Source organism: Leuresthes tenuis, unplaced genomic scaffold (assembly GCF_036924035.1).
Source record: "Leuresthes tenuis unplaced genomic scaffold, fLeuTen1.0.hap1 SCAF_17, whole genome shotgun sequence".
NCBI lineage: Eukaryota > Metazoa > Chordata > Actinopteri > Atheriniformes > Atherinopsidae > Leuresthes > Leuresthes tenuis.
This window is the reverse complement of record NW_027325371.1, coordinates 29,665,809-29,674,099: the sequence shown is the minus strand read 5'-3', so window position 1 is coordinate 29,674,099 and position 8,291 is coordinate 29,665,809. Positions and strand designations below refer to the sequence as shown.

At 43.8% G+C, this 8,291-nt stretch overlaps 1 non-coding gene across 1 annotated transcript; it reads right to left on the bottom strand.

The window, feature by feature from the left end:
• Positions 1–207: 207 nt before the first annotated feature.
• On the bottom strand, positions 208–321 carry LOC140274293 (U5 spliceosomal RNA). The gene has a single exon (XR_011908260.1). It is a non-coding gene; the product is annotated as a U5 spliceosomal RNA (small nuclear RNA).
• Positions 322–8,291: the final 7,970 nt, after the last annotated feature.

The following is an 8,291-nucleotide window of genomic DNA, read 5'->3' as shown; positions in this document are numbered from 1 at the left end:
TGTCGCCCACCCGCTGCACTGAGCACTCTTCAGCCCTTTTAAATGGTATAACTTTGCACTCCCGCACGCTCCAGCAAGCACCATTCAAGCAACAACTTTGCACTCCAGCTTCGAACATCGGCACAGTCGCAACAAGTAAGGCGACTCTACTCAGAGAAGTCACTCTGCACAGTAACAAGATTTCTTTTGCACAGACAGAAAGGGCTTCACCCGCAAAGGTAAAGCCTGCCAAAAATAGAAACAACTCATTAGTGCTGCTCTCCACAGAAATCTTTAGTAAAAGGCGAAAGACTTGTACGTTATGAAGAGAAACCAGAGTACGATTATCCGTCACTGCGGGAGCAGGGCATCAGGCTTGTTGGCATAGCCACCTTCCCCATGGTGAGCTTTGCTTGGTTGAGACGCTTGCCCCCCCCCCCCCCCCTTGCTCCTCGGCTGACCAAGTAGGAACAATCGGGCCCTATTCGATGGCTATCTTGTCTTTTACTCTGTGCAAAAGACAAGGCAGCAACAAAAACACCACGAGAATCCCGTATTGAGGCTTTGTTCTGACCGCTCATTCGGGGTCGCGTTTCTTTCAAGCAATTCTCCTGGTTAGCCCACACTCAGCTCGCTCCCATAGCCGTGTTAAAGTCTACTTCGCATTCACTCTCTTTTCTCAGCAGACTCTTGGGATTTTATCTATAAAATGAATTCCTTCACTCAAACTATGTGAAAACTGCTTTGTCCTTAATATTTACCATGTCTAGAAAGATTTAAACAAAAAAAACAACGTTGTACTTTGCAGTAAAAGAAAGAGCAAATCTAAAGTTTCAGGAATCCGAGAATAAGCTTACTTTCATGAGTTATTCACGATTTCGGATTTTGCTATAAAATGAATTCCTTCACTCAAACTAAATTAAAACTGCTAAACCGCTAATCTGTTATATGTAAGGCAGATGTCAAATTCACCGAAATAGGATCAAAGGGTATTCGGCCAATCGAGCTGTAGCAACTTCGGTAAAAGAGTATAAGTTGAAGAGTTTGTGAATAAAGGTGTGCGCACACATAGTGTGCTGTACGAAAATAGGCAGGGAGCAATGCCGGCTGGGGTATATGTTCTTGTATGTTGTCTGACTGTTTGATTTGAATGTGTTGTGTAAGTGTCCTGTTGAATGTTACATGTTTGGGCTTTGACACGCTTCACTGTGGTTGTTAACTGTGTGGTGTGTCCTGAAATGTTATATGTTTGGGCTGTGTGACATGCTTAATGCTTGTCAGTAGCTACCCACTTATTCATATACTATCAAAGTATGTCCGGACTTCTTATGTTGTCAGTTCCCATCAAAAGCGGAAGCGGAGGTCTTCGGATGCAAGTGGGTGTGAATATCCCACCATACAAGTATGGTGGAGAGGAAGCTGTGAATGGCCGACCATAGTAAAAGGCGGGTGAGAGAAGGTGCGAATGCCTAACCATACATCATCAAAAGAGGGAGCGGAGGTGTTCCGCTGTAAGACGGTGTGAATGTCCGACCATAGATGGTAAAAAGCGGGTAAGAAAAGGTTAAATTACCCGACTGTACACAATCAAAAGAGGGAGCGGAGTTGTTCAGCTAAGAGAAGGTGTGAAAGGCCGACCTTGGTTTGTAAAAAGCGGGTAAGAAAAGGTTCGTATGCCCGAATATACACCATCAAAAGCGGAAGCGGAGGTGTTCGGCTGCAAGATATTGTGAACGTCCGACCAAAGTTTGTAAAAAGCAGTTAAGAAAAGGTTCGAATATCTAACCAAACATAATCAAAAGCGGGAGCAGAGCTGTTAGACTGGAAGTAGGTGTGAATGTCAGATCATAATTTGCAAAAAGCTGATGAGAAAGGGTGAGAATGCCCGACTATACATCATCAAATGCGGGAGCGGAGTTGTTCGGCTGTGAGTAGGTGTGAATCTCCGACCATAATTGCTGAAAAATGTGTTAGAATAGGTAAAAATGCCGGTCCATACATCATCAAAAGCGAGAGAGGTTGTGTTCGGCTGCAAGTAGGTGTGAATGTCCAGCCATAATTACTCACAAACGGGTAGGAAAAGGTAGTATTGCCAGACCATATATGATCAAAACAGGGAGCGGAGGTGGTTCAGCTGCAAGAAGGTTTGAATGTCCGACTAAAGTTCAAATATATTAAAGAAAGCGGGAGGAGAGGTCTTCGGATGAGAGTGGTTGAAAATTTCCAACCATAATGTATAAAATGCGGTGAAAAAAAGGTGTGATAGAACACTAAAAGGTGGAGCGGAAGTGTTCGGCTGCAAGAAGGTGTGAATATCCGACTATATTTGGTGAAAAGCAGGTGAAGCAAGGTCTGAATGCCCAACCTTACATAATCAAAAGCGAGATCAGAGGTGTTTGGCTGCAAGAAGGCCATAGTTTGCCAAAAGCGGGTAAGGTGCGAATGTCCGACTAAATATCAACAAAATTTGGGGCAGAGGTCTTCGGATGCAAGTGGGTGTGAATATCCAACCATACAAGTATGGTGGAGAGGAAGCTGTGAATAGCCGACCATAGTTTGGAAAAAGCGGGTAAGAAAAGGTTTGAATACCCGAACATACACCATCAAAAGAGGGAGCGGAGGTGTTCCGCTGTACGAAGGTGTGAATGTCCGACCATAGTTGGTAAAAAGCGGGTAAGAAAAGGTTAAAATACCCGACTGTACACAATCAATAGCGGGAGCGGAGTTGTTCGGCTACTAAAAGGTGTGAAAGTCCGACCCTGGTTTGTAAAAAGCGGGTAAGAAAAGGTTCGAATGCCCGAACATACACCAACAAAAGAGGGAGCGGAGGTGTTCGGCTGCAAGAAGGTGTGAACGTCCGACCAAAGTTTGTAAAAAAGCAGTTAAGAAAAGGTTCGAATATCTAACCAAATATAATCAAAAGCGGGAGCAGAGCTGTTCGACTGCAAGTAGGTGTGAATGTCAGAGAATAATTTGCAAAAAGCTGATGAGAAAGGGTGAGAAATCCCGACTATACACCATCAAATGCGGTAGCGGAGTTGTTCGGCTGTGAGTAGGTGTGATTCTCCAACCATAATTGCTGAAAAATGTGTTAGAAAAGGTAAGAATGCCGGTCCATACATCATCAAAAGCGGGAGAGGTGGTGTTCGGCTGCAAGTAGGTGTGAATGTCCATTAATAATTGCTTTAAAACATGAAAGAAAATTTTCGAATATCAAACCTTACATGATCATTAGCGGGAGAGGAGGTGTTCAGCTGCAAGAAGATGTGAATATCCACCCATAATTACTGAAAAATGGGTAGGAAAAGATGCGAATGTCCAACCATAAATCATCAAAAGCAGGAGTGGAGTTGTTCAGCTACAAGAAGGTATGAAAGTCCAACCATGGTTTGTAAAAAGCGGGTAAGAGAAGGTTCGAATACCCGAATATATACCATCAAAAGCGGAAGTGGGGGTGTTCGGCTGCAAGAAGGTGTGAACGTCCGACCAAAGTTTGTAAAAAGCAGTTAAGAAAAGGTTTGAATATCCAACCGAACATAATCAAAAGCGGGAGCAGAGCTGTTCGACTGCAAGTAGGTGTGAATGTCAGATCATAATTGCTGAAAAATGTGATAGAAAAGACTAGAATGCCGGACAATACATCATCAAAAGCGGGAGAGGTGGTTTTTCGGCTGCAAGTAGGTGTGAATGTCCAGCCATAATTACTCACAAACGGGGGAAGAAAAGGTAGTATTTCCAGACCACACATGATCAAAACAGGGAATGGAGGTGGTTCAGCTGCAAGGTGTGAATGTCTGACTAAAGTTTGTAAAAACCGTGTAAGACAAGGGGCGAATGCCCGACAATGTATGATCAAAAGAGGGAGCGGAGGTTTTCGGCTGCAAGGTCTGAATGTCCAACCATAATTTGTAAAAATCGGGAAAGAAAAGGCTCGAAAGCCCGACTATACACCATCAAAAGCGGGAGCGGAGGTGTTCAGGTGCAAGCAGGTCTGAATGTCCGACCAATAATTACTGAAAAATGGGTAAGAAAAGGTGCGAATGCCAAATCATACATCATCAAAAGCAGGAGCGGATGTGTTCGGCTACAAGAAGGTTTGAATGTCCGACCATAGTAAGTAATAGGTGGGTAAGAAAAGGCTCGAATGCCCGACTATACACCATCAAAAGCGGAAGCGGAGGTGTTCGGCTGCAAGATATTGTGAACGTCCGACCAAAGTTTGTAAAAAGCAGTTAAGAAAAGGTTCGAATATCTAACCAAACATAATCAAAAGCGGGAGCAGAGCTGTTCGACTGCAAGTAGGTGTGAATATCAGATCATAATTTGCAAAAAGCTGATGAGAAAGGGTGAGAATGCCCGACTATACACCATCAAATGCGGGAGCGGAGTTGTTCGGCTGTGAGTAGGTGTGAATCTCCGACCATAATTGCTGAAAAATGTGTTAGAAAAGGTAAGAATGCCGGTCCATACATCATCAAAAGCGAGAGAGGTTGTGTTCGGCTGCAAGTAGGTGTGAATGTCCAGCCATAATTACTCACAAACGGGTAAGAAAAGGTAGTATTGCCAGACCATATATGATCAAAACAGGGAGCGGAGGTGGTTCAGCTGCAAGAAGGTTTGAATGTCCGACTAAAGTTCAAATATATTAACAAAAGCGGGAGGAGAGGTCTTCGGATGAGAGTGGTTGAAAATTTCCAACCATAATGTATAAAATGCGGTGAAAAAAAGGTGTGATAGAACACTAAAAGGTGGAGCGGAAGTGTTCGGCTGCAAGAAGGTGTGAATGTCCGACTATATTTGGTGAAAAGCAGGTGAAGCAAGGTCTGAATGCCCAACCTTACATCATCAAAAGCGAGATCAGAGGTGTTTGGCTGCAAGAAGGCCATAGTTTGCCAAAAGCGGGTAAGGTGCGAATGTCCGACTAAATATCAACAAAATTTGGGGCGGAGGTCTTCGGATGCAAGTGGGTGTGAATGTCCGACTATATTTGGTGAAAAGCAGGTGAAGCAAGGTCTGAATGCCCAACCTTACATCATCAAAAGCGAGATCAGAGGTGTTTGGCTGCAAGAAGGCCATAGTTTGCCAAAAGCGGGTAAGGTGCGAATGACCGACTAAATATCAACAAAAGTGGGGGCGGAGGTCTTCGGATGCAAGTGGGTGTGAATATCCCACCATACAAGTATGGTGGAGAGGAAGCTGTGATTGGCCGACCATAGTAAAAGGCGGGTGAGAGAAGGTGCAAATGTCAAACCATACATAATCAAAACAGGGAGCGGAGGTGTTCTGCTGTAAGAAGGTGTGAATGTCCAACCATAGTTGGTAAAAAGCGGGTAAGAAAAGGTTAAAATACCCGACTGTACACAATCAATAGCGGGAGCGGAGTTGTTCGGCTACTAAAAGGTGTGAAAGTCCGACCAGGGTTTGTAAAAAGCGGGTAAGAAAAGGTGCGAATGCCCGACAATGTATGATCAAAAGAGGGAGTGGAGGTTTTCGGCTGCAAGAAGGTCTGAATGTCCAACCATAATTTGTAAAAACCGGGGAAGAAAAGGCTCGAAAGCCCGACTATACACCATCAAAAGTGGGAGCGGAGGTGTTCAGCTGCAAGACGGTCTGAATGTCCATCAATAATTGCTAGAAAACATGAAAGAAAATTTTCGAATATCAAACTGCACATGATCATAAGCGGGAGAGGAGGTGTTCAGCTGCAAGAAGGTGTGAATGTCTACCCATAATTACTGAAAAATGGGTAAGAAAAGGTGCGAATGCCTAACCATACATCATCAAAAGAGGGAGCGGAGGTGTTCCGCTGTAAGACGGTGTGAATGTCCGACCATAGATGGTAAAAAGCGGGTAAGAAAAGGTTAAATTACCCGACTGTACACAATCAAAAGAGGGAGCGGAGTTGTTCAGCTAAGAGAAGGTGTGAAAGTCCGACCTTGGTTTGTAAAAAGAGGGTAAGAAAAGGTTCGTATGCCCGAATATACACCATCAAAAGCGGAAGCGGAGGTGTTCGGCTGCAAGATATTGTGAACGTCCGACCAAAGTTTGTAAAAAGCAGTTAAGAAAAGGTTCGAATATCTAACCAAACATAATCAAAAGCGGGAGCAGAGCTGTTCGACTGGAAGTAGGTGTGAATGTCAGATCATAATTTGCAAAAAGCTGATGAGAAAGGGTGAGAATGCCCGACTATACACCATCAAATGCGGTAGCGGAGTTGTTTGGCTGTGAGTAGGTGTGAATATCCAACCATAATTGCTGAAAAATGTGTTAGAAAAGGTAAAAATGCCGGTCCATACATCATCAAAATCTGGAGAGGTGGTGTTCAGCTGCAAGAAGGTCTAAATGTCCATCAATAATTGCTAGAAAACATGAAAGAAAATTTTCGAAAATCAAACCACACATGATCATAAGTGGGAGAGGAGGTGTTCAGCTGCAAGAAGGTGTGAATGTCCACCCATAATACCTGAAAAATGGGTAAAAAAAAGGTGCGAATGCCCAACCATACATCATTAAAAGCAGGAGTGCATGTGTTCGGCTACAAGAAGGTGTGAACGTCCAACCAAAGTTTGTAAAAAGCAGTTAAGAAAAGGTTCGAATATCCAACCATACATAATCAAAAGTGGGAGCAGAGCTGTTCGACTGCAAGTAGGTGTGAATGTCAGATCATAATTTGCAAAAAGCTGATGAGAAAGGGTGAGAATGCCCGACTATACACCATCAAATGCGGTAGCGGAGTTGTTCGGCTGTGAGTAGGTGTGAATATCCAACCATAATTGCTGAAAAATGTGTTAGAAAAGGTAAAAATGCCGGTCCATACATAATCAAAATCGGGAGAGGTGGTGTTCAGCTGCAAGAAGGTCTAAATGTCCATCAATAATTGCTAGAAAACATGAAAGAAAATTTTCGAAAATCAAACCACACATGATCATAAGTGGGAGAGGAGGTGTTCAGCTGCAAGAAGGTGTGAATGTCCACCCATAATACCTGAAAAATGGGTAAAAAAAAAGGTGCGAATGCCCAACCATTCATCATCAAAAGCAGGGGTGCATGTGTTCGGCTACAAGAAGGTGTGAACGTCCAACCAAAGTTTGTAAAAAGCAGTTAAGAAAAGGTTCGAATATCCAAACATACATAATCAAAAGCGGGAGCAGAGCTGTTCGACTGCAAGTAGGTGTGAATGTCAGATCATAATTTGCAAAAAGCTGATGAGAAAGGGTGAGAATGCCCGACTATACACCATCAAATGCGGGAGCGGAGTTGTTCGGCTGTGAGTAGGTGTGAATATCCAACCATAATTGCTGAAAAATGTGTTAGAAAAGGTAAGAATGCCGGTCCATACATCATCAAAAGCGAGAGAGGTTGTGTTCGTCTGCAAGTAGGTGTGAATGTCCAGCCATAATTACTCACAAACGGGTAAGAAAAGGTAGTATTGCCAGACCATATATGATCAAAACAGGGAGCGGAGGTGGTTCAGCTGCAAGAAGGTTTGAATGTCCGACTAAAGTTCAAATATATTAACAAAAGCGGGAGGAGAGGTCTTCGGATGAGAGTGTTTGAAAATTTCCAACCATAATGTATAAAATGCGGTGAAAAAAAGGTGTGATAGAACACTAAAAGGTGGAGCGGAAGTGTTCGGCTGCAAGAAGGTGTGAATGTCCGACTATATTTGGTGAAAAGCAGGTGAAGCAAGGTCTGAATGCCCAACCTTACATCATCAAAAGCGAGATCAGAGGTGTTTGGCTGCAAGAAGGCCATAGTTTGCCAAAAGCGGGTAAGGTGCGAATGTCCGACTAAATATCAACAAAATTTGGGGCGGAGGTCTTCGGATGCAAGTGGGTGTGAATGTCCGACTATATTTGGTGAAAAGCAGGTGAAGCAAGGTCTGAATGCCCAACCTTACATCATCAAAAGCGAGATCAGAGGTGTTTGGCTGCAAGAAGGCCATAGTTTGCCAAAAGCGGGTAAGGTGCGAATGACCGACTAAATATCAACAAAAGTGGGGGCGGAGGTCTTCGGATGCAGGTGGGTGTGAATATCCCACCATACAAGTATGGTGGAGAGGAAGCTGTGAATGGCCGACCATAGTAAAAGGCGGGTGAGAGAAGGTGCGAATGTCAAACCATACATAATCAAAACAGGGAGCGGAGGTGTTCTGCTGGAAGAAGGTGTGAATGTCCAACCATAGTTGGTAAAAAGCGGGTAAGAAAAGGTTAAAATACCCGACTGTACACAATCAATAGCGGGAGCGGAGTTGTTCGGCTACAAGAAGGTGTGAAAGTCCGACCATGGTTTGTAAAAAGCGGGTAAGAAAA